This window comes from Lithobates pipiens, unplaced genomic scaffold (assembly GCF_037356315.1).
Source record: "Lithobates pipiens isolate NorthernLeopardFrog02 unplaced genomic scaffold, aLitPip1_a1.2 Scaffold_52, whole genome shotgun sequence".
Classification (NCBI taxonomy): domain Eukaryota; kingdom Metazoa; phylum Chordata; class Amphibia; order Anura; family Ranidae; genus Lithobates; species Lithobates pipiens.
The window spans coordinates 1939084-1966975 of NW_027507875.1; the positions used below are offsets into that span (position 1 = coordinate 1939084).

General features: G+C 43.0%; 1 long non-coding RNA gene across 1 annotated transcript; it reads right to left on the minus strand.

Moving 5' to 3' along the window:
* On the minus strand, window positions 1–27312 carry LOC143957216 (uncharacterized). The gene is made up of 10 exons (XR_013270060.1): window positions 23356–27312; window positions 21457–21581; window positions 21306–21370; window positions 20844–20906; window positions 20618–20710; window positions 14409–14533; window positions 14258–14322; window positions 12210–12272; window positions 11984–12076; window positions 1–544 (listed from the first exon to the last, which is right to left on the minus strand). It is a non-coding gene; the product is annotated as an uncharacterized LOC143957216 (long non-coding RNA).
* Between the last annotated feature and the right edge of the window lie 580 nt (window positions 27313–27892).

A 27892-nucleotide genomic window follows, 5' to 3' on the forward strand; every position in this document is an offset into this window, starting at 1 on the left:
TTAGTTCTGAACAAACATTTTTTATTTTTAACAATAAAACAAGTACAAATGAATAGAAAAATAAAATCAAACTTTTGAACTATTTACAAAATGTCCTCCCCCAACCTGGTGAGCAGACGCTGTAGGGACATATTGATCCCAACCATCTGCTCACCAAGGTGCCGAGTAGCCTCCAGTTGCCTCTGAAGGCTACTTCGGCACCTGACCAGAGCCACATAGTGACGGCGCTGCCGGCGATTGTGGAGGTCCAATGAGTGACATAGCCTCTTGGTTAAGGCATATTGTCTCTCTTGGACCTCCACAATGCGCTGCAGATACACATTCACATGTGGCTCTGGAGGGGGGAGGGAGGGTGTAGAATCCTCAATGGGAGGCACTGGGGAGGAGGCACCCATGGCTGTGTCCAGGTGGGGGGAGGATAGTGGAGGGTGGAAGGGAACATGCCCTGGAGAAGCTGCTGGGGAGGAAGGACGGTCAGCCTAACCAGACGCGGGCAGGTCCAAACCTTTGTCCACTGGGTGGAGGTGAAGGACGAAAACTTCACCTGTGAAGAAAAGAAAATACATTAGATAGGTAATACAATACACATAGCTTCTTCACCCTAACCTTACATAAAGGCAATTATTTATCTCCCAGCCCTTGTAGACAAGCATGTAACATCTTGAGATGTTTTCACTTCTACATACCAGTTTTCCATTTTTGATATTCGCTTCAGTGAGATGCACCTAACCATTTTGTGTGTAGAAGAGTGGTGTCTGTGTCAATTCGCTGCGTCATCCCAAATTTGCAGAGCTGTGCAGGAAGATGTAGTACTTTACTGTACTCTGACCGGGGGGAGCGGTGTGTCATCCCCAGCCAGAGTACAAAGGGATTCCCCTATACACACTGAGCAGTGTAACTGTAAAGGGGAATCTCCCAAAGATTTTATCCGCTTGGTCGCACGGCCAGCTGGAGAAAATTTTAAAGTGTAATGGAGGCCTAAGGCTGGATTCACACCTATGCATTTTTAGTGCTTTTTGCATTTTGCAGATTTGCACTGCAGAACGTGTTCCATAGGAAACATGTTAAATGGACTGTAGTGCAAATCTGCAAAAAGCACTAAAACTGCATAGGTGTGAATCCAGCCTTAGTGCTGACCATGACCAGTGACCACTGACCACCACGTAACTAATCGACCTCATCCAGACTGACTGACTGTCGCAAATATGGAAGATCAGTTGCACTTGCAGAAAAACATATCAGCTATACCAGCTATTAATATTAAGTTACAGTACACTCACCAAAGAGAAACCATTGCATTAGGGATGACCTAATAAAAAGTTGTTTAATAAAATATAGCAGGCTACTTTTTAAAGGTTATAAATTTTGGGTGGCCACTGATTGAATAAGCCCCACTTCTGTTCTAGGCTAGGTAGATTATTACTCACTGCTGGGAGGCGAAGAAATAAGGGATATCTCAATCACTTAGTGGTACCAGTGGCTATCCCAAACATGTTTTCTAAGTATAAAAGTGCCATCGTCCGCAATGAATATATGCAAAAAACAAAAAACGGGAGGAACTTATGGACTTTATAGGCACCAATACAGCGCAAATGTTTATATTAAAATAATTTATTATTATCACAAAAAATAGTACAAACACAGAAAATGATTAAAAGTCAGAGATGGATGGTGTATTCATTCACCGAGACCTTGATCAGCACAAAATATAACATACTAACACTCATATGGATTATTTGATATAATAAATTAGACAACAAAGAACCATTCAAAGTTAGAGTGTAGATATACGTTCACAGAGATGGTGTGCTGATATAGGGTCCCATGTTCATGTTTCGCGTCTCAACGGACGCTTCTTCTGGGGCGCAATAGAATTCTTAAAAGAAAGAAACTCCATCAACAAAAACAGGTTCTAATATAGTCATATATAGTACATCTGTTACTTAAAACATCATTACCAATGTGTAATACATAAACAACATACAATAAGGTACGTGTCACAGGGCGACATGAACGTGCAACAACACGGACAGTCCTATAAGGGCACTGCGGGGGCATACACAATATAATTATAATGGTTAGAAGTAGGATTGAATTAAATTGACTTGAATTGAAATGACCAAAGCAAAAAATTACTCTCTAAGACACGGTGGTACAAAGCGGGTGATGTGGCTTCTGGATCGCACAGAGAGTTTGGTGATTTGAGAGTCAGAGCGGTAAAAAGAGCAGATTGTATAGCATCTAAGTCGCACAGAACATGCATGATACGTATGTCTATGCAGTATAATGATATGATAAAAGGGCTCACCGACATCTAGTAATCCATTAAAGTACATTTAATTATTAGAATGATTCGATGTACTCAATTACATATATGGATGTCACGTCTCAATCCATAAGGCGAGTATGGAAAAGAGCTGCCCATAGATGTAGCCAGGAGGCCAAACAAGGCTGAGAGTCTGGAATGTATAAGTATATTTATAAAGTGTTAAAAATAAGAGAAGCAGAGTTAATAGGTAAAAATAGTGGTAGAGATCAGAATAACTGGTCTGCACAGGGGTATTACCTATATTATAGCCATAAAACAGAGCACACGTCTACCGCCGTCCAGAGGGAAGGTGTAAATAAAGTACATCTCAAGGAGACACTTGTACGGCATCTCCATAAATGTGGATGCCCTCTCCCCCCTTCGTCCAATAGGTGAATAACCCGTGATGACGTCGGGTGGGCCGGCCGGATGCTCCGACGTGTGTCGCATCCACGCCGCCCACCTCCCACAGCGCCTGCGCACAAGTGCCAGACGCAGGGAATAGGCGGAAAGAAAAGACACCGGCGGGGCAGGATCTCAAGGGCCGGTGTGATGGAAAATACATTGGCCTATGCAGGAGATCCAGTGTACGTCAACAGGTGCCTGTGACGCTCCCCGGCCGCACAGTACCCAAGACCGCTGTAGCGCAACACGCTCCTATCATCTCCTGCAAGCACGTACCATTGAATACAATACATTTAACACAAAAAAAGTGTTATATCGAAAAAAATGTATTATACTTAGTAATAATATATAATAGGGGATACAATCTTGTGGACAATAGGGGATAAAAAGAAAAAGAAACAAAAATAATATAATGAACTGACAAAAAACAGTATGAAAACATAAACATACATCGCACATTACAGGGAAAAAAACAGAAAGACATAGCAATTATATATATAATTCATTAATATAATTAGTTGCAGAGGTATGCTCAATATAGTTTTGGCATTTAACCCTAAAGCAGGGTATAATACTTTCAGAGACAGAGGGAAAAAGAGAATGGAACATAAGGTATAGAATTTATAAGAAAGGTTTATAAGAGTAGGATTCATTAATACCTGGGGGAAAGGTGGTGTTTAATTTTTCAATCCATAAGGTTTCCTTTTTTATGATAGATTTGTCCCAGTCACCCCCCCCCCCCCCCCCCCCGTGGATTTGGAGGGATCACGTCCAGTGCAATAAATGAAATGACTGAGGTGTCAAATTTATGATATAAGTCAAGGTGTCTACTGATAGATGCCATTTTGCCACCTGATGAGAAATACACGTGATCTTTTATCCGGGCCCGAAAATGTCTAATAGTCTTCCCTACATAGAAGGCGGAGCATTTACAGACCATGAGGTAAATAACTCCGTGTGTCTCACAGTCTGCAAAGAATTTAGGGACAAAACGCTCCCCATTGGGTAATGTAAAGAGCTGACCTGTTCGAATAAAAGGGCAAAAGGAGCATTTGCCACATCTGTACATTCCGCGAGGAGACCGATTTGGAGCTGTGCAAGTGAAGTGACTAGAGGTCAACTGATCCCGTAAGGATCTGGCTCTACGGAAAGTAATGTTTTGTTGCGTATTAATGTATTTGGCCAGGTGGGATCCTCCCGTAGGAGGGGCCAAAATGTGGCCAAAGTATTACGTAGTTCAGAATGATGATTAGAATATCTCGTTATGAACCTCACAATGGAGGTTTGTGTGGGATTTTGTTGTTTGTAAAGAGGGGAACTGCGAGACTGACGCAGTGCCCTATTATATGCTTTCCGTAGAATGGATTTCCCATATCCCCTTAATTTTAAACGATCTCGTAATTCATTGGCTTGGATTTTAAAGTCTGCAGTATGTGTACAGTTTTGTCGCAGTCGAATATATTGAGCATATGGAATGCTATGTAGTAAATGATCTGGGTGTGCACTTGTAGCGTGTAGTAGGGTGTTGCCCGCAGTCTCTTTCCGATAGAGAGTAGAGGCAATACCTCCTTGATCATCCTTGATTATCGTAAGGTCTAAAAAGGTCATTTTGGATGTGTGACTGGCAGCGGGGAATTTCAAATTGAAATGGTTAATATTAAGTTCAGTGATAAAGGATTCTAGTTCGGCGCCTGTACCTGTCCAGATGATGAACACGTCGTCAATGTACCTTAGCTAGCAAATAGCATGGCTAGTGTACATTGACAAGACGTCATCAGAGAAAATATATCGTTCCCACCCCCCCAGGTTCAGGTTAGCATAGGCCGGGGCACAAACAGTGCCCATAGCTACTCCCTGCACCTGGAGGAAGTGGGAATCCCCAAAAACAAAATAGTTGTGAGTGAGAATGAACATCACTGCCCTCCACATCACCCACTACCCAACTACAAATGTTTACTCGACAAAGTACTTTAGATGCACATATTTCTCCATCTGTAAATTTTCAGTTAACCCCACACCCTCCAACCCTCACATCATTTCAAATCCCGAGATTATTAACCTCACTCCTTATACCTTTACCACCCAGGATATGGAGGTGTTACGTCTAGGCCTAAATTTTTGCCCATCCAACAACATGGATAGATATGAAGTCATAAAGGATGTATATCTCTTTGCACGCAATCTGACATATAAATATCTTTTTGACAATGATCGTCTTCGCTCTTTGCAAGACAAGCAAATTTCGGAATGCGTTAAAAATTATACCATGGACGATTTTAGGGCTCTTCGTGACCTGATACTCCTCGAGGAGAATCCCGTGGAGGAATTGTCCGGTCACGAGACGCCCAACCATACCAATGCTTCGCCTCCTGAGATTCCTCATTTCAGGCCCAAGTCTCAACACTTCCCAGATTTAATGTCCAATCCTAACATTTGGGCTTTTTTTAAAAGCTCTGTAAATGTGATTAAGCAATTACGATTTACATCTCAACCGAGCAACTTGACTACTTCTCAATCACAATCAATTTTCCGTTTAAAAAATCATCCTGATTTAGTAATCAAACCTGCTGACCAAGGCGGTAATATTGTATTAATGACCAAAGACTCATATGCCGCTATGGCACGCAAAATTGTGTGCAATAAAGACTGGTATAAACCCACTTCATCATCATATGTTCAAACCTCTAAAAATGAATATATACATTTAATTGGATTTGCACATCAGAAGGGCCTGATTGATAAGGATCTATACAAGTTTTTAAATACGAAATTTCCTAAAGTTGCCACGTTCTATGTTCTTCCTAAAATACATAAACACCCCACCAATCCCCCAGGTAGGCCTATCATATCAGGCATTGGATCACTTACTGAAAATGCGAGCAGACTGGTGGACTCTATTCTGAGTCCACACGTATGCTCGTTACCATCGTACGTGAAAGATACCATGCATTTTCTTAAACACATTGAAGGAATGGTCGTACCTCCCGATGCCCTGCTCGTAACATTGGATGTGGAAGCATTATATTTCAGCATCCCTCACAAGCAGGGCGTTGCGATAGCCCGTACCTTCCTCTTTGAACAAACCAACCATCGCTGGGATTTCTGTGAATTCATCCTTGATCTACTTCATTTCATTCTCACTCACAACTATTTTGTTTTTGGGGATCCCCACTTCCTCCAGGTGCAGGGAGTAGCTATGGGCACTGTTTGTGCCCCGGCCTACGCTAACCTGTACCTGGGGGGTGGGAACGATATATTTTCTCTGATGACGCCTTGTCAATGTACACTAGCCATGCTATTTGCTGGCTAAGGTACATTGACGACGTGTTCATTAGGGATGGCCAAATTGTTCGCCCGGCGGTCGGTTCGCGGCGAATTCCGGCTGTTCGCAGTCCGCCCGATCGGCGGACTATTGCCGCTGTTCGCCCGGCGGATTTATGCGTTTACTGTGTAAAAGAACTTTGACCTATGATGACACATCCATCATGGGGTACAGGACAGCCAATTGAGACATTACAGCACATGGACACTTGGATATTCCCCCTAACTTAAAAATAGACCCGATTCGGCAGCCATTTTACATTCTTTCTACTGTCACTATAGGGAGAGGTTGCTGTGTGGAGCAGGGAGAGACTGCAGTGACCCAAATCGCTAGCTATTAGGTCCACAAAAGTTTTTAAGTACTGGTATGGTATAGGTATAGTTATGGATATAGGTTTGAGGCACTGCTATTCAAGTCATTTTTGCAGCAGATTGTCTTTTGTCAGTGCTGAGAGAGGGACAGATAGGACGCTGTGTATTGCAGAGAGGGACAGTCAGTTTAATAATTAGCTGTTACTATTAGGTCCACAAAAGTCCTTTTCAGGACTGGTATGGTAATAGGGTGGTACATGTATAATATTCTTTCTTCCAAATATAGAAATAATATTATACTTGACTGCTGCCCTTCTGCTGCAGTAGTCCTTTATGAGTATAGGGACTGAGGTACAGTCTGCTAATCACAACCTACTAGTTCCACAAAGGTCCTTCTAAGGACTGGTAATGTATAGCGTACTAGAGTATATAGGGTTGAGTGAGGTACAGTCTGCTAATCCTTAAGGACTGGTATAGGTCCACAATATATAGGGTTGAGGTGCACTACTGCTGACTGCTGCCCTATTCTGCAGCAGTCCTTGATCAGTATAGGGACTGAGGTACAGTCTGCTAATCACAACCTACTAGTTCCACAAAGGTCCTTCTAAGGACTGGTAAGGTATAGTGTACTACAGTATATAGGGTTGAGTGAGGTACAGTCTGCTAATCCTTAAGGACTGGTATAGGTCCACAATATATAGGGTTGAGGTGCACTACTGCTGACGTCTGCCCTTCTGCTGCAGTAGTCCTTTATCAGTATAGGGACTGAGGTACAGTCTGCTAATCACAACCTACTAGTTCCACAAAGGTCCTTATAAGGACTGGTAAGGTATAGTGTACTACAGTATATAGGGTTGAGTGAGGTACAGTCTGCTAATCACAACCTACTAGATCCACAAAGGTCCTTAAGGACTGGTATAGGTGTACTATTTGGTGTGCAGTATATAGTTGTGTAATACACATATAAAATACTTGCACATACTTGACTTCCTCCTGGGGCTGCTTATTATGAGGGGCTCACCATCCCTGTGCTATGCTGACTTACTCCTGGGGCTGCTTATTATGAGGGGCTCTCACCATCCCTGTGCTATGCTCATTATGAGGGGCTCCCAAAATCCCTGTGCTATGCTGACTTCCTCCTGGGGCTGCTTATTATGAGGGGCTCCCACCATCCCTATGCTATGCTGACTTCCTCCTGGGACTGTACCTTTGCTGTGCATATTATGAGGGGCTCCCACCATCCCTGTGCTATGCTCATTATGAGGGGCTCCCACCATCCCTGTGCTATGCTGACTTACTCCTGGGGCTGCTTACGGTGCAGGTGTCAGTGCTGTATATCACGGTGCTGGTGTCAGTGCTGTATATCACGGTGCTGGTGTCAGTGCTTTATGTCACGCTGCTGATGTCAGTGCTATCTATCACGGTGCTGGTGTCAGATCACTCTATCACGGTGCAGGTGTCATTGCTGTATGTCACGCTGCTGGTGATCATCTCCTGCACCCTCTTCTTTGCCTACCCTGACCTTCCCTCTCCTGCCTTCATGCGCTCCACAGTCCTGAATTGTCACAATTTCACATATAAAAAAAGAATGCTTGTAGTTGTTGATCCCAGATTCACCTCATACATGTGTTATGTCATTGGCCATGTGGTGGGACTATGTGTGCACAGCTAGTAATTATTTTGTGGCTGCAAATTTGACCTGTAGGTTTGTAAAGTTCGCCTCCCATTGAAGTCAATGGGGCCTGCCGCGAACGTTGCGGTTCGCAAACTATCGGTTCGCGTTAGCGAAACGTCCCGTCGGAAGTTCGTCCATCACTAGTGTTCATCATCCAGACAGGTACAGGCGCTGAACTAGAATCCTTTATCACTGAACTTAATATTAACCATTTCAGTTTGAAATTCACCGCTGCCAGTCACACATCCAAAATTACCTTTTTAGACCTTACGATAATCAAGGATGATCAAGGAGGTATTGCCTCTACTCTCTATTGGAAAGAGACTGCGGGCAACACCCTACTACATGCTACGAGTGCACACCCAGATCATTTACTACGTAGCATTCCATATGCTCAATATATTCGACTGCGACGAAACTGTACACATACTGCAGACTTTAAAATCCAAGCCAATGAATTACGAGATCATTTAAAATTAAGGGGATATGGGAAATCCATTCTACGGAAAGCATATAATAGGGCACTGTGTCAGTCTAGCAGTTCCCTTCTTTACAAACAACAAAATCCCGCACAAACCTCCATTGTGAGGTTCATAACGAGATATTCTAATCATCATTCCGAACTACGTAATACTTTGGCCACATTTTGGCCCCTCCTACGGGAGGATCCCATCCTGGCCAAATACATTAATACGCAACCAAACATTACTTTCCGTAGAGCCAGATCCTTACGGGATAAGTTAACCTCTAGTCACTTCACTTGCACAGCTCCAAATCGGTCTCCTCGTGGAATGTACAGATGTGACAAATGCTCCTTTTGCCCTTTTATTCGAACAGGTCAGCTCTTTACATTACCCAATGGGGAGCGTTTTGTCCCTAAATTCTTTGCAGACTGTGAGACACGCGGAGTTATTTACCTCATGGTCTGTAAATGCTCCGCCTTCTATGTAGGGAAGACTATTAGACATTTTCGGGCCCGGATAAAAGATCATGTGTATTTCTCATCAGGTGGCAAAATGGTAACATCTATCAGTAGACACCTTGACTTAAATCATAAATTTGACACCTCAGTCATTTCATTTATTGCACTGGACGTGATCCCTCCAAATCCACGGGGGGGGGGTGACTGGGACAAATCTATCCTAAAAAAGGAAACCTTATGGATTGAAAAATTAAACGCCACCTTTCCCCCAGGTATTAATGAATCCCACTCTTATAAACCCTTCTTATAAGTTCTATACCTTATGTTCCATTCTCTTTTTCCCTCTGTCTCTGAAAGTATTATACCCTGCTTTAGGGTTAAATGCCAAAACTATATTGAGCATACCTCTGCAACTAATTATATTAATTAATTATATATATAATTGCTATGTCTTTCTGTTTCTTTTTCCTTGTAATGTATGTTTCTGTTTTCATACTGTTTTTTGTCAGTTCATTATATTATTTTTGTTCTTTTTCTTTTTATCCCCTATTGTCCACAAGATTGTATCCCCTATTATATAGTATTACTAAGTATAATAAAAAAAAATTCCGATATAACACTTTTTTTTGTGTTAAATGTATTGTATTCAATGGTGCGTGGTTGCAGGAGATGATCGGAGTGTGTTGCGCTACGGTGGTCCTGGGTACTGTGCGGCCGGGTAGCGTCACAGGCACCTGTTGACGCACACTCGATCTCCTGCATAGGCCGATGTATTTTCCATCACACCGGCCCTTGAGATCCCGCCCCGCCGGTGTCTTTTCTTTCCGCCTATTCCCTGCGTCTGGCACTTGTGCGCAGGCGCTGTGGGAGGTGGGCGGCGTGGATGCGACACACGTCGGAGCATCCGGCCGGCCCACCCGATGTCATCACGGGTCGTTCACCTATTGGACGAAGGGGGGTGGGGCATCCACATTTATGGAGACGCCGTACAAGCGTCTCCTTGAGATGTACTTTATTTACACCTTCCCTCTGGACGGCGGTAGACATGTGCTCTGTTTTCTGGCTATAATATAGGTAATACCCCTGTTCAGACCAGTTATTCTGATCTCTACTACTATCTTTACCTATTATTAACTCTGCTTCTCTCATTTTTAACTCTTTATATATATACTTCCAGACTCTCAGCCTTGTTTGGCCTCCTGCTTATTGGCTACATCTATGGGCAGCTCTTTTCCATACTCACCTTGTGGATTGAGACGTGACATCCATATATGTAATTGAGTACATCGAATCATTCTAATAATTAAATCTACTTTAATGGATTACTAGATGTCGGTGAGCCCTTTTACCATATCATTATACTGCATAGACATACGTATCATGCAATTTATTAAATTTTGGAATCTCCTCCACATACTGGTGTATCTTATCACTATATATCATGTTTTTCTAGTTATTGACCTTCACATCTACGCATGTTCTGTGTGACTTAGATGCTATACAACCTGCTCTTTTTACCGCTCTGACTCTCAAATCACCGAACTCTGTGTGATCCAGAAGCCACATCACCCGCTTTGTACCACCGTGTCTTAGAGGGTAATTTTTTGCTTTGGTCATTTCAATTCAAGTCAATTTAATTCAACCCTACTTCTAACCATTATAATTATTATATTGTGTATGCCCCGCAGTGCCCTTATAGGACTGTCCGTGTTGCACGTTCATGTCGCCCTGTGACACGCACCTTATTGTATGTTGTTTATGTATTACACATTGGTAATGATTTAAGTAACAGATGTACTATATATGACTAAATTAGAACCTGTTTTTGTTGATGGAGTTTTTCTTTTAAGAATTCTATTGCGTCCCAGAAGCGTTCGTTGGGACGCGAAACATGTCGGGCATGAACACGGGACCCTATATCAGCACACCATCGCTGTGAACGTATATCTACACTCTAACTTTGAATGGTTCTTTGTTGTATAATTTATTATATCAAATAATCCATATGAGTGTTAGTATGATATATTTTGTGCTGATCAAGGTCTCGGTGAATGAATACACCATCCATCTCTGACTTTTAATCATTTTCTGTGTTTGTACTATTTTTTGTGATAATAAATTATTTTAATATAAACATTTGCGCTGTTCTGGTGCCTATAAAGTCCATAAGTCCCTCCCGTTTTTTGTTTTTTGCATTACTCACTCCTGGTCTAGGCTAGGATGTATAACAGAGAATTTACAATTACTGAACCTTCGATATCCCGGCAGCTGGTGCTTCATCTGCTCCCCTCTGCTACTGCAGTGGTCTAGTCTCTCCCTGAGCCTTCAAGACCTATGCAGGTCTTAATAACTGAGGGTACATGGAAATGTGTCCGACCACTGGGGAATGGGGATCCAAGGATCAGTATGTCTAAAACTTCTAAAACAAAAATGAGCAGCAAGAAAAACTCCAGGGTACATGTAAAATATATCAGTAAACAAAACAAACAGCCTGTTGCCAGAGTGCAACACAATACACTCTGGAGTCTGAACTATAGCCTAAAGACTCCATTTTTATAGACATTTGCCTGCACAAAGATCTACAAGGTCATTTACAATTTTTTGCTTTAGATGATGCCAAAGAGGAGGTACCAGACATCATGAGGAAAGTGTTAATGCATACATTAGGGGCATGCCAGAGATTGAACATGTCCAGGGACAATAGCTGGAGATTCTTGTCTGACACACCCCCTCCAGCCTGCTTTGTTATTCACGATGATTGATGATTATGATTAACAGTGATTGGCTCAGACTGGGAATCTGAACTGCAGCAAGAAGGTGGCGTGATCAGGGAAGTGACATTGAGGAAGTAACAAGCACAGGTCACGCTAACAGGAAGACTGGAATCAGCTGCAGAGGGGGACTAATATAATTAATATTTCCAGCTAAACCGAAGCCTTGCAGAATAAAGCACAACCATTTCTAGACAAGGTATGCCACCAGCGTTTCATATTTAAAATACTATATTTGCCTGGAAAATACAAAAAAAAATTGTACTTACTCCCTGGATCTGCCGCGTCTGGCTGGTCACCTTCTTATGGCGCATCCCCAGCAGCCTCTACAGGGCAGGTCTCCTCCTGCTCAGCCTCAGCAGCTGTTGATCAATTTAATATAGAAAAGAACATTACAATCTGCAGTGTACAACAATCTCACACACATTAGTACAAAAACATTGAAACATGTATGATCACTCAGCAGCAGATACCAGCAAGATTATACTAACTTACATGTGGGCGTTGCTGCTTCAGCCTCCTCCTCCTCAGTCTCCCCCTCTGACTGAATGATGACACCTATTTAATAAAGGAGAAATGATGAACGTTACAATGTTCAAGCTTCAAAGAAATTATTACTATAAATACTGTACAGTGGAGATCAAAAGTTTGGGCACCCCAGGTAAAAATGTGTATTAATGTGCATAACGAAGCCAAGGAAAGATGGAAAAATCTCCAAATGGCATCAAATTACAGATTAGACATTCTTATAATATGTAAAAAAAAGTTAGATTTTATTTCCATCATTTACACTTTAAAAATTACATAAAACAAAAAAATGGCGCCTGCAAAAGTTTGGGCACCCTGCAGAATTTATAGCATGCACGGCCCACTTTGCAAAGCTGAGACCTGCCAGTGTCATGGATTGTTCTCAATCATCTTCTGGGAAGACCAGGTAATGTCAATCTCAAAGGTTTTAAATGGCCGGACTCATCTGACCTTGCCCCAACAATCAGCACCATGGGTTCTTCTAAGCAGTTGTCTAGAAAACTGAAACTGAAAATAGTTGACGCTCACAAAGCTGGAGAAGGCTATAAGAAGATAGCAAAGCGTTTTCAGATGTCAATATCCAATGTTTGGAATGTAATTAAGAAATGGCATTCATCAGGAAGAGTGGAAGTTAAAGCAAGATATGGAAGACCAAGAAACATATCAGACAGAACAGCTCGCAGGATTGTGAGAAAAGCAATTCAAAACCCACTTTTGACTGCACGATCCCTCCAGAAAGATCTGGCAGACACTGTTGTTGTGGTACACCATTCCACTATAAAGAGATACTTGTACAAATATGGTCTTCATGGAAAAGTCATCAGAAGAAAACCTATTCTACGTCCTCACCACAAAAATCAGCGTTTGAACTTTGCAAATGAACATATAGACAAGCCTGAGGCATTTTGGAAACAATTTCTGTGGACCGATGAGCTTAAAATATAACTTTTTGGCCGGAATGAGCAAAGGTACGTTTGGAGAAGAAAGGGCACAGAATTTAATGAAAAGAACCTCTGTCCAACTGTTAAGCATGGGGGTGGATCAATCATGCTTTGGGGTTGTATTGCAGTCAGTGGCACAGGGAACATTTCACGAGTAGAAGGAAAAATGGATTCAATAAAATTTCAGCAAATTTTGGATGGTAACTTGATGCCATCTGTGAAAAAGCTGAAGTTAAAGAGAGGATGGCTTCTACAAATGGATAATGATCCTAAACACACCTCAAAATCCATGGGGGATTACAGCAAGAGGCGTAAACTGAAGGTTTTGCCATGGCCTTCACAATCTCCTGACCTCAACATTATTGAAAATCTATGGATAGACCTTAAAAGAGCAGTGTGTGACAGACAGCCCAGAAATCTCAAAGAACTGGAACACTTTTGTAAGGAAGAATGGGCAAAGATACCTCAAACAAGAATTGAAAGACTCTTGGCTGGCTACAAAGTGTTTACAAGCTGTGATACTTGCCAAAGGTCACAGTACAAGATATTAACTCTGCAGGATGCCCAAACTTTTGCAGACGCCATTTTTTTGTTTTCTGTAATTTTGAAAGTGTAAATGATGGAAATAAAATGTAACTTTTTTTGACATATTATAAGAATGTCTAATCTGTAATTTGATGCCATTTGGAGATTTTTCCATCTTTCCTTGGCTTTGTTATGCACATTAATACACATTTTTACCTGGGGTGCCCAAACTTTCGATCCCCACTGTATATAGATAAAATTTATTTTCCATTAGCATGGCAATCCAAAAAAAAAAAAGGAGGCACTTACCTGTCCTGGTTCCAGGGGTGAGTGCTAGGTGCACTGACACTGATCAGGCACCTCAGTTCAGAGCTGCAACGTTCTGTCAGATTACGTAAGTTACACAAGCGCTTGCGTTACCTGACAGAACATCATAGAGGCTCTACCTGTCACTGCTTGAGCGAGAAGCAATGACACTAGAATCGACAATGGAAGGCTGGACAAATGGAAAAGGACCCACTGTATTAGTGTCACTACTACAGTACTTACTGCACGTTGATGATGTGGAGGACTCCTGCTCCTCCGCTTCCAGCGGCATTAGTCCTGGATACCATCTTTAAATAAAATCAAACACAACATGGTAAATATCGGATGCTTGACAAAAAAAAAACGTCCTGCACAATGCAGTGCTGACACCAACCTTGATGAGACAGGAGCTGGGTGATCTCCTCCTCTCCTACACCCGCTAACAGCTCTGCCTCATGAGGGAGGAGAGGCACCTGCTTCCCTCTGCCCCCCGCCTGCCTGCGTTTACGTGCTATGGAACTGCAAAACAAAAAGAGAAGAGAAACGGGTTCCATAATTAAACTACAATTGTAATCTGAAAATGACATCAAGACATGAAACAATTGTAGAATGAACCCGTAGTATGAAACAATGCAAATTGAATTTTTGGATTAGGCACATTTTTTTGTGCATAATAAAATATAAAAGACAGGATTGGGATTGTGCCAAGTAAATATTAATAATATAGATGTCCAGTCCACCTTTCTAATTAGGCACTTGTGTGAACTGTGTATGGTGTAAATTTCCTTTCTTGTTTCTTTTGCAAAGCATTAACCACTTGTGGATTTGGACCCATCCACATATGGTGGTGGGTCTGCAAGCTGGTTAAATCCAGCCACCATAACAACATTTTTTTTTTTTTATATATATATTTAACTCTTTTTTTCAATAACAAAAAATGTAAAACCCAGTGGTGATCTAATGCCACCAAAAAAAGCTCTATATGTGGTGGGAAAAGGGCATACATTTAATTTGTAGAACATCGCAGGAGCGTGCAATTGTCAGTTAACCACATCCTGACCGGCGTACAACGATGTACGTCGGCAGAATGGCACAGGCAGGCATATTGGCGTACAGGTACGTCCATTTCTATATGCCGCCCTGCCAGTCGGGAACCCCGTGAGTCCGGTCGTGGGTCCCCCGGACTCGATCGCTGTGGGGATACCCGCGATCGTCTCACGGGGAGGCTGAACGGCGGGAGATGCCATTGTAAACAGCATCTCCCTGTTCTGCCTAGCAACAAGTGACACTGATCTCTGCTCCATGTGATTGGAGCAGAGATCAGTGTTCACTAACACAAAGCCCAGCCCACCACAGTTAGTAACACGCCCCTAGGAACACTTAACCCCTACACTGCCACCCCCCGGTTAACCCCTTCACTGCCAGTGTCATTTACACAGGAATCACTGCATTTGTATAGCACTCAGGAGTGGACTCCCTGGAGTGGGGGCCACACAGCTGCATCCAGCAAGGAAGAGTTTCACTTACAAGGACCTGGGACTCTATGTGAGTCCACATAACGTAGAGGTACACTACTGCTGACTGCTGCCCTATTCTGCAGTAGTCCTTTATCAGTATAGGGACTGAGGTACAGTCTGCTAATCACAACCTACTAGTTCCACAAAGGTCCTTTTGGGACTGGTAAGGTATAGTGTACTACAGTATATAGGGTTGAGTGAGGTACAGTCTGCTAATCACAATCTACTAGTTCCACAAAGGTCCGTAAGGACTGGTATAGGTGTACTATTTGGTGTGCAGTACATAGTTGTGTAATACAGGTATAAAAAACTTGCACATACTTGACTTCCTCCTGGGGCTGCTTATTATGAGGGGCTCCCACCATCCCTGTGCTGTGCTGACTTCCTCCTGGGGCTGTACCTCTGCTGTGCATATTATGAGGGGCTCCCACCATCCCTGTGCTATGCTCATTATGAGGGGCTCCCACCATCCCTGTGCTATGCTGACTTACTCCTGGGGCTGCTTATTATGAGGGGCTCCCACCATCCCTGTGCTATGCTCATTATGAGGGGCTCCCACCATCCCTGTGCTATGCTGACTTCCTCCTGGGGCTGCTTATTATGAGGGGCTCGCACCATTCCTGTGCTATGCTGACTTCCTCCTGGGGCTGTACCTCTGCTGTGTATATTATGAGGGGCTCCCACCATCCCTGTGCTATGCTCATTACGAGGGGCTCCCACCATCCCTGTGCTATGCTGACGTACTCCTGGGGCTGTACCTCTGCTGTGCATATTATGAGAGGCTCCCACCATCCCTGCGCTATGCTCATTATGAGGGGATCCCTGTGCTATGCTGACTTACTCCTGGGGCTGCTTACGGTGCAGGTGTCAGTGCTGTATATCACGGTGCTGGTGTCAGTGCTGTATATCACGGTGCAGGTGTCATTGCTGTATGTCACGCTGCTGGTGATCATCTCCTGCACTCTCTTCATTGCCTACCCTGACCTTCCCTCTCCTCCATTGCCTTCATGCGCTCCACAGTCCTGAATTGTCACAATTTCACATATAAAAAAAGAATGCTTGTAGTTGTTGATCCCAGATTCACCTCATACATGTGTTATGTCATTGGCCATGTGGTGAGACTATGTGTGCACAGCTAGTAAATATTTTGTGGCTGCAAATTTGACCTGTAGGTTTGTAAAGTTCGCCTCCCATTGAAGTCAATGGGGCCCACCGCGAACGTTACAGCCGCGTTCGTGTTCACGAAACGTCCCGTCGGAAGTTCGTCTATCACTAGTGTTCATCATCCGGACAGGTACAGGCGCTGAACTAGAATCCTTTATCACTGAACTTAATATTAACCATTTCAATTTGAAATTCACCGCTGCCAGTCACACATCCAAAATTACCTTTTTAGACCTTACGATAATCAAGGATGATCAAGGAGGTATTGCCTCTACTCTCTATCGGAAAGAGACTGCGGGCAACACCCTACTACACGCTACAAGTGCACACCCAGATCATTTACTACGTAGCATTCCATATGCTCAATATATTCGACTGCGACAAAACTGTACACATACTGCAGACTTTAAAATCCAAGCCAATGAATTACGAGATCGTTTAAAATTAAGGGGATATGGGAAATCCATTCTACGGAAAGCATATAATAGGGCACCGCATCAGTCTTGCAGTTCCCTTCTTTACAAACGAGATATTCTAATCATCATTCCAAACTACGTAATACTTTGGCCACATTTTGGCCCCCTCCTACGGGAGGATCCCATCCTGACCAAATACATTAATACGCAACCAAACATTACTTTCCGTAGAGCCAGATCCTTACGGGATAAGTTAACCTCTAGTCACTTCACTTGCACAGCTCCAAATCGGTCTCCTCGTGGAATGTACAGATGTGACAAATGCTCCTTTTGCCCTTTTATTCGAACAGGTCAGCTATTTACATTACCCAACGGGGAGCGTTTTGTCCCTAAATTCTTTGCAGACTGTGAGACACGCGGAGTTATTTACCTCATGGTCTGTAAATGCTCCGCCTTCTATGTAGGGAAGACTATTAGACATTTTTGGGCCCGGATAAAAGATCACGTGTATTTCTCATCATGTGGCAAAATGGTAACATCTATCAGTAGACACCTTGACTTAGATCATAAATTTGACACCTCAGTCATTTCATTTATTGCACTCGACGTGATCCCTCCAAATCCACGGGGGGGGGGGGGGGGGTGACTGGGACAAATCTATCCTAAAAAAGGAAACCTTATGGATTGATAAATTAAACGCCACCTTTCCCCCAGGTATTAATGAATCCCACTCTTATAAACCCTTCTTATAAGTTCTATACCTTATGTTCCATTCTCTTTTTCCCTCTGTCTCTGAAAGTATTATACCCTGCTTTAGGGTTAAATGCCACAACTATATTGAGCATACCTCTGCAACTAATTATATTAATTAATTATATATATAATTGCTATGTCTTTCTGTTTCTTTTTCCTTGTAATGTATGTTTCTGTTTTCATACTGTTTTTTGTCAGTTCATTATATTATTTTTGTTTCTTTTTCTTTTTTCTTTTTTCTTTTTATCCCCTATTGTCCACAAGATTGTATCCCCTATTATATATTATTACTAAGTATAATACATTTTTTTTCGATATAACACTTTTTTTTGTGTTAAATGTATTGTATTCAATGGTGCGTGGTTGCAGGAGATGATCGGAGCGTGTTGCGTTACGGCGGTCCTGGGTACTGTGCGGCCGGGGAGCGTCACAGGCACCTGTTGACGCACACTGGATCTCCTGCATAGGCTGATGTATTTTCCATCACACCGGCCCTTGAGATCCTGCCCCGCCGGTGTCTTTTCTTTCCGCCTATTCCCTGCATCTGGCACTTGTGCTCAGGCGCTGTGGGAGGTGGGCGGCGTGGATGCGACACACGTCGGAGCATCTGGCCGGCCCACTCAACGTCATCACGGGTCGTTCACCTATTGGACGAAGGGGGGGTGGGGCATCCGCATTTATGGAGACGCCGTACAAGCGTCTCCTTGAGATGTACTTTATTTACACCTTCCCTCTGGACGGCGGTAGATGTGTGCTCTGTTTTCTGGCTATAATATAGGTAATACCCCTGTGCAGACCAGTTTTTCTGATCTCTACTACTATCTTTACCTATTATTAACTCTGCTTCTCTTTATATATATATACTTATAAATTCCAGACTCTCAGCCTTGTTTGGCCTCCTGCTTATTGGCTACATCTCTGGGCAGCTCTTTTCTATACTTACCTTGTGGATTGAGACGTGACATCCATATATGTAATTGAGTACATCGAATCATTCTAATAATTAAATGTACTTTAATGGATTACTAGATGTCGGTGAGCCCTTTTATCATATCATTATACTGCATAGACATACGTATCATGCAATTTATTAAATTTTGGAATCTCCTCCACATACTGGTGTATCTTATCACTATATATCATGTTTTTCTAGTTATTGACCTTCACATCTACGCATGTTCTGTGTGACTTAGATGCTATACAACCTGCTCTTTTTACCGCTCTGACTCTCAAATCACCGAACTCTGTGTGATCCAGAAGCCACATCACCCGCTTTGTACCACTGTCTTAGAGGGTAATTTTTTGCTTTGGTCATTTCAATTCAAGTCAATTTAATTCAACCCTACTTCTAACCATTATAATTATTATATTGTGTATGCCCCGCAGTGCCCTTATAGGACTGTCCGTGTTGTTGCACGTTCATGTCGCCCTGTGACACGCACCTTATTGTATGTTGTTTATGTATTACACATTGGTAATGATGTTTTAAGTAACAGATGTACTATATATGACTATATTAGAACCTGTTTTTGTTGATGGAGTTTCTTTCTTTTAAGAATTCTATTGCGCCCCAGAAGAAGCGTTCATTAAGACGCGAAACATGTCGGGCATGAACACGGGACCCTATATCAGCACACCATCGCTGTGAACGTATATCTACACTCTAACTTTGAATGGTTCTTTGTTGTCTAATTTATTATATCAAATAATCCATATGAGTGTTAATATGATATATTTTGTGCTGATCAAGGTCTCGGTGAATGAATACACCATCCATCTCTGACTTTTAATCATTTTCTGTGTTTGTACTATTTTTTGTGATAATAATAAATTATTTTAATATAAACATTTGCGCTGTATTGGTGCCTATAAAGTCCATAAGTCCCTCCCGTTTTTAGTTTTTTTGCATTACTCACTCCTGGTCTAGGCTAGGATGTATAACAGAGAATTTACAATTACTGAACCTTCGATATCCTGGCAGCTGGTGCTTCATCTGCTCCCCTCTGCTACTGCAGTGGTCTGGTCTCTCCCTGAGCCTTCAAGACCTATGCAGGTCTTAATAACTGAGGGTACATGGAAATGTGTCCAACCACTGGGGAATGGGGATCCAAGGATCAGTATGTCTAAAACTTCTAAAACAAAAATGAGCAGCAAGAAAAACTCCAGGGTACATGTAAAATATATCAGTAAACAAAACAAACAGCCTGTTGCCAGAGTGCAATACAATACACTCTGGAGTCTGAACTATAGCCTAAAGACTCCATTTTTATAGACATTTGCCTGCACAAAGATCTACAAGGTCATTTACAATTTTTTGCTTTAGATGATGCCAAAGAGGAGGTACCAGACATCATGAGGAAAGTGTTAATGCATACATTAGGGGCATGCCAGAGATTGAACATGTCCAGGGACAATAGCTGGAGATTCTTGTCTGACACACCCCCTCCAGCCTGCTTTGTTATTCACGATGATTGATGATTATGATTAACAGTGATTGGCTCAGACTGGGAATCTGAACTGCAGCAAGAAGGTGGCGTGATCAGGGAAGTGACATTGAGGAAGTAACAAGCACAGGTCACGCTAACAGGAAGACTGGAATCAGCTGCAGAGGGGGACTAATATAATTAATATTTCCAGCTAAACCGAAGCCTTGCAGAATAAAGCACAACCATTTCTAGACAAGGTATGCCACCAGCGTTTCATATTTAAAATACTATATTTGCCTGGAAAATACAAAAAAAAATTGTACTTACTCCCTGGATCTGCCGCGTCTGGCTGGTCACCTTCTTATGGCGCATCCCCAGCAGCCTCTACAGGGCAGGTCTCCTCCTGCTCAGCCTCAGCAGCTGTTGATCAATTTAATATAGAAAAGAACATTACAATCTGCAGTGTACAACAATCTCACACACATTAGTACAAAAACATTGAAACATGTATGATCACTCAGCAGCAGATACCAGCAAGATTATACTAACTTACATGTGGGCGTTGCTGCTTCAGCCTCCTCCTCCTCAGTCTCCCCCTCTGACTGAATGATGACACCTATTTAATAAAGGAGAAATGATGAACGTTACAATGTTCAAGCTTCAAAGAAATTATTACTATAAATACTGTATATAGATAAAATTAATTTTCCATTAGCATGGCAATCCAAAAATAAAATAAAAAATCTGTAAAAAAAAAAAAAAAGGAGGCACTTACTTGTCCTGGTTCCAGAGGTGAGTGCTAGGTGCACCGACACTGATCAGGTTCCTCAGTTCAGAGCTGCAACGTTCTGTCAGATTACGTAAGTTACACAAGCGCTTGCGTTACCTTACAGAACATCATAGAGGCTCTACCTGTCACTGCTTGAGCGAGAAGCAATGACACTAGAATCGACAATGGAAGGATGGACAAATGGAAAAGGACCCACTGTATTAGTGTCACTACTACAGTACTTACTGCACGTTGATGATGTGGAGGACTCCTGCTCCTCCGCTTCCAGCGGCGTTAGTCCTGGATACCATCTTTAAATAAAATCAAACACAACATGGTAAATATCGGATGCTTGACAAAAAAAAAACGTCCTGCACAATGCAGTGCTGACACCAACCTTGATGAGACAGGAGCTGGGTGATCTCCTCCTCTCCTACACCTGCTAACAGCTCTGCCTCATGAGGGAGGAGAGGCACCTGCTTCCCTCTGCCCCCCGCCTGCCTGCGTTTACGTGCTATGGAACTGCAAAACAAAAAGAGAAGAGAAACGGGTTCCATAATTAAACTACAATTGTAATCTGAAAATGACATCAAGACATGAAACAATTGTAGAATGAACCCGTAGTATGAAACAATGCAAATTGAATTTTTGGATTAGGCACATTTTTTTGTGCATAATAAAATATAAAAGACAGGATTGGGATTGTGCCAAGTAAATATTAATAATATAGATGTCCAGTCCACCTTTCTAATTAGGCACTTGTGTGAACTGTGTATGGTGTAAATTTCCTTTCTTGTTTCTTTTGCAAAGCATTAACCACTTGTGGATTTGGACCCATCCACACATGGTGGTGGGTCTGCAAGCTGGTTAAATCCAGCCACCATAACATTTTTTTTTTATATATATATATATTTAACTCTTTTTTTCAATAACAAAAAATGTAAAACCCAGTGGTGATCTAATGCCACCAAAAAAAGCTCTATATGTGGTGGGAAAAGGGCATACATTTAATTTGTAGAACATCGCAGGAGCGTGCAATTGTCAGTTAACCACATCCTGACCGGCGTACAACGATGTACGTCGGCAGAATGGCACAGGCAGGCATATTGGCGTACAGGTACGTCCATTTCTATATGCCGCCCTGCCAGTCGGGAACCCCGTGAGTCCGGTCGCGGGTCCCCCGGACTCGATCACTGTGGGGATACCCGCGATCGTCTCACGGGGAGGCTGAACGGCGGGAGATGCCATTGTAAACAGCATCTCCCTGTTCTGCCTAGCAACAAGTGACACTGATCTCTGCTCCATGTGATTGGAGCAGAGATCAGTGTTCACTAACACAAAGCCCAGCCCACCACAGTTAGTAACACGCCCCTAGGAACACTTAACCCCTACACTGCCACCCCCTGGTTAACCCCTTCACTGCCAGTGTCATTTACACAGGAATCACTGCATTTGTATAGCACTCAGGAGTGGACTCCCTGGAGTGGGGGCCACACAGCTGCATCCAGCAAGGAAGAGTTTCACTTACAAGGACCTGGGACTCTATGTGAGTCCACATAACGTTTCGCTTCCTGCTGGTTGCAGCTTGTGTCCCCCTCCTGCGCTGCTGCTTTGTTGATGCTGCTGCTGCCTCCACAGTACTTGTAGATGGTCCAGGAACGTCCTCCTCCAATGCTTCCATGTTGCTTTTGTTATGAGTTGCTGCCATATTCGTTCTCGTCGTTATCGACACTGACTGACACCTGGACACTGCTGAGATTTAGAGCATTCATTCGACATGAACGACGGAGATTCGACAAAGCAATGAAAAACACGCGCGTTTATAATAATATTCGATGGAGCATCGAAACTGTACGAAGCTGCAATCGTACATTTCCGGAGTCAAATGCCCCACCTATAGGCAATATAGAGTTTAGCAGTTTAGCTTCTTTATACATTTGACAGACACCATAAGCCTTCAAAGACAGATTGGACTGTAATTCATGTGGATTTTCGTACGAATGCAATTTTTGAACGGAAAACAAAATAAATAAAAACTAATTTCGGGAGTAACTAAAATGTATTTTTCGGACGAAAACGAAATTCTGAAACAAAATATTTCACTCTGCATATGTCTAGCAAATAGGAATTATGTGAATAATGTCCAATAATAATATCCAAAGGAAAAGGGTACAAAATTAAAATATCCAAAACGTGGTTCAAAATAGCTGACATTTGAACTGGGTAACATTATGACAAAGAAAAACGTGCCCAAACTTGCTGATAAGTGATCCACCACCAGAGTCAAAAGGCTTACCAGAACGATTGAACCCAAATAGGTATACACCTAATGGGTCAATCAGACTTTTAGGGCTACACACCCAAGGGGAACTGTCACAAGGGACACGACCTCCAGCCAGAAGACCAACTCCAACAGTAGACCTCAATAGGGTTGATATTAGACGGAAATCGGCATGGATGGTTTCTCCAATGGGATAAATTTATGAAAAAGAAGAAGTAGGCACATTACATACATACATTACATACAGTGTAATTCCGCTTAAATCAGAAGTAATTTATTGATAAAAAAGGAAGAAATACACATTTTAGTTGATAAAAAATCACTTAGAATAAAACAGTGACATGTTTTGCTGGTGGGTGTGTGATGTGAGGACGCAACACCCGCCCGAGGGGAGGGGCCAGCCTGCGCTTACCGCGGCGTGCAGGCGAGCGGGGGATGGAGGACGTGGCTCGGCGAGGGGAGGTGGGAGGCTCCGAGCCGAGCAGACGTGAGCCCCTGCCGCTGAAGCATGGCGATGTGTGGACCAACAGCCCCTTGCTACTCCCGCCATTAGCAGGAAGTGAGGCCCTCCCCCCCCCGCCGCTGGCAACGAGCAGACTGGATGGGACGAGCCACGAGACAGCAGAGGAGTGGAGAGACATCAGCAAACAGACAAAAAAGGACGGTAACAGCTAGCAGCCGTAGAGTCTAAACTAATTGCTTAGTTTGTTCCACTGTGATCATTGCTTGCTTATAAATGGTAATGGGAGTCTAGGAAAGCCAAGTGTGTGTTATGCTCTATGATGAGAAGGCAATCCGGTTGAATGGAAAATCTCATAGAGGCAGGGCTGCAAGAGTGGGGTACTCCTTTGAATATTTGCCTGGCAGTATGGCGAACAAACTTATGTTTAAAAGGACAGGTCACTGATGATCGTCTTATATATATATATATATATATATATGTAGAAAACCTGGAAACAGTGGGACAATATTATAAAGTGTGTGCAGCGCTGTCCTCAGAAAATTCTGTCAGGGAATGCTATATGGGACCATCACTTGTAAATACATAAGCTACCTATTTTCTCTAATATGAGGTGCCTGAAAGGTGTCCCCGGCGGATTCCCTTAGGGTAAAGGGTTAAAGGGAGTAAACGTGGGCTGGAAGACTGTGCTGTAAAGGAAATCGATCAGACTATGTTAAATATGCTATAACTGTGTCGCAAATCTGTGGTGGGCAGATCGCATGGCAAATCACCCTTCTCAGAGGTCCGGGAATTGTATAAAACGCTAAAAGTGATGCATGTGCAATATTGAGTGAAACATTTATTATATACACATTTAAGGCCAATGTACACCAGGCGCATTGCACATATGAGTATAGTATAGTGATCCGGCTACAGCACAAGCGAACCCATATAAATCTCCCCCAGGTGGTTAAGGTCCCGGATGGGGCGTAACAAGTGATAGGTAGGCATATGGACGACTAGAAACCTAGAGTGTGCGCAAGGGCCCGGGTTCAGATGAAACAAACCGAGCAGTTAGAAAAACGACTCGAGTAAGCTATCATGAGCAAATCGGCAAACAAAGCCTCTAAGAGCTAGATATTACGATCCAACAATACATGACCCAAGGAGCAAGCCCTAAAGATCTCGGAACAGGCAAGAAACAGCTGTCCATGCAAGAACATAAGAAGGGACCAGGAAAAAATAAAGGAGGAGGAGCCCACCAATCCAGAGACGATATTATAACAGATAGCGACTGGAAGAGTAGCAAAGTCGATGAGTCTAGGGTTGAAGATTACCCTCCTACAAAAGGAGAAATGTCGGAGATGCTGTTGAATCTTGAAAATGCAATCAAAGCAGATATTAGGGGGCTCTGGGAGGACCTGGGAAGCCTGCTAGAAAGAGTAGAGGCGGCAGAGAACCGTATAGACCATCAGGCCCAGGAAATAGGTCAAGTTAAAGAGCAAGTAAAAGTAATACAAGGAGTACAGAGGGATATTTTGTACAAGCTGGAAGACCAGGAGAACCGGAGTAGAAGGAGAAACTTAAAGATCCGTGCGGTCCCGGAGGTAAAAGGCGAAGATCTGAGGAGAATATTTGAAACTATCTTTTCCCCCTGTTGGGCAGACGAGACAGGAGGCCCCCCAAAAATTGATAGGATTCACAGAATTGGGAAAGCAAGATATGCAGATAATGAAAGATCCCGGGATATAAGTGTAAGGCCGCGTACACACGCGCGGACTGTTCGCCCAACTTTGTCCGTCCAACAGTTTCGGCAAACAGTCCGCTCAAAATTAGCATGGACGGACATGGCCACACACGACGAACGAACAGTTTGCTGAAACCGTGCACGATGACGTATGTCACGTACGACGGGACTAGAAATAGGAGGTCCAAGACACAGCAAAGCACCCTTTGGGCTCCTTCTGCTGACTTTGCGTTAGTAGAAGTTTGGTTAGAGACGATTCGCGATTTTTAGACTTCAGCTTAATTTGTCCGTTCACTGCGGCGCAGTCTACCTATGAGGTGTATATCTGCCTTTCGGTACGCGTGGATCAGTTGTACCTGTTGGGCGCTTATGGTCCGCTCGTTTCTGTGTTTCAGGTCGTTCTTCATAGGTCTGGCTGTTCTTCAGTGCGTTCAGTTGAGCTTGTCTGTCCAGCCGACCGTTTCAAAGCCATGGAGAGTGGACGTACTCGGGAACGAGTTTGTGCTATATTGGGGCTTGGTGTTTTAGTTGTTATGAATTGTTTTTATTTAATGACATTTTTTTTTTTTTTTTTTCCCCCTGTGTTTGACTCCCCAGTGTCCTTCCACGCCACAGGAATGGCAGACTGTGGCTTCCCAATTCGCTGCCCGTTGGGACTTCCCCAACTGCGGAGGGGCGATCGGCGGGAAACGTGAGGATTGTGCCCCCACCACATTCGGGGTCCTACTATTGGAATTATAAGGGGTTCCATAGTGTGGTGCTAATGGCGGTGGTGTCGGCACAATGTGACTTTCTTTATGTGGATGTGGGGAAGAACGGCCGGATGTCTGACGGAGGAGTCTTTAGGCAGACCGAGTTCTGCCACCGTCTCATCACTGGTGGCCTGGACTTGCCACCAGATGCCGAGAATGTGGAGGGTCTACCGTTTGTGTTTCTGGCTGATGAAGCGCTCGGTCTGAGTGAACATCTTATGAAACCCTTCCCCCAAAGGACCCTCACCCCGGAGAGGAGGGTTTTTAATTACCGGCTGGCCAGAGCAAGAAGGGTTGTGGAGAGTGCCTTTGGCATTATGGCCAGCCGGTTCCGTCTGTTACTGAGAGCGATCAACCTTGCAGAATATAAACTGAACTATGTGATTCTGTGCTGCTGCATTCTGCACAATTTTCTACGTAAATTTTCAGGTAACCAGTACCTGCAGCCTATTGGGCCTGAGGCCGGACTCAGGCTTCCAGAACTGACAGGGCTGGATCATGCCCTTCCTGGCTTAGCCCCCCAAACAGCACGTGAGGTGCGTGACCGCTATGTCAGCTATTTTAATGGTAGGGGGGCTATTCCAATGCCAGCTGAGCAATAAAAAATGTATTTTTCTTGAAATATGTCTTGTCTGTTCACATTTTTAAGTTTGGTTCTTGTTTGCTTTTCACATTGCTTGTCTCCTACATTGTCCTAATTCAGGGATATGCAATTGGCCAACCTCCAGCTGGTGCAAAACTACAAGTCAATCATGCCTCTGGGTCTCATGCTTGTGGCTGTCAGTCTTGCTATGCTTCATGGGACTTGTAGTTCTGCAACAGCTGGATTTCCACTAATTGCATATTCCTGTCCTAGTGCATTTGTATTGCAAAGTGGTTTTTGACAATAGGAAATAAGGCCCTTTGTGACAGAAAACACAACATGACTTCCCAAACTGGTATTGAGTATTGAAAGAAGTAGACACACACACATCTTTTTTTTTGATTTTTTAATAGTGCACATGCCAACTAGTGCCTCTGTTTTAGATATTTTTTTGGTGTTTTTTTTTTTTTTTAATTGTTTTTTTTTTTTTTTTTGGGGGAATTTTTTTTTTTTCTTTTTTTTGTAAACATAGAATATATATAGAAATATCTTAAAAACAATAATCACAAAAATAAAAAAATAAAATCAGATTTTTAACTATTTACATAAAACAAGGGGTAAAGCCAAATTTTGAAGATGCACACCAAAAAATGGTAATGTCAACATGTGCTATGTACCATCATGAGTGATCAATGGACGTGTTTGGTGTGTGCAATCCCTTCCTCTCACATACTAGAATGAGGAAGGGTTTGCAAACACCAAATGCGTCCATTGCGATCCTCTGATGGCACATAGCACATGTTGACACACCGTGTGCATCTTCAAAATTTGGCCTCTAAAAACAAGGATGTAAAAACATTAAAAACTTTTTTCAAAGGGAATGAAGAACATGATCGATTGGGTTTTAGGCAAAGGGGGCTTAGATTCTCCCTAAAACATCGATCATGTTCTTCATTCCCTGCCTCATAGTGACCAGTTCTCTTTGGATGTTTAGAATCTGGTTCTCCATCCGATCAATCTGGCCATTC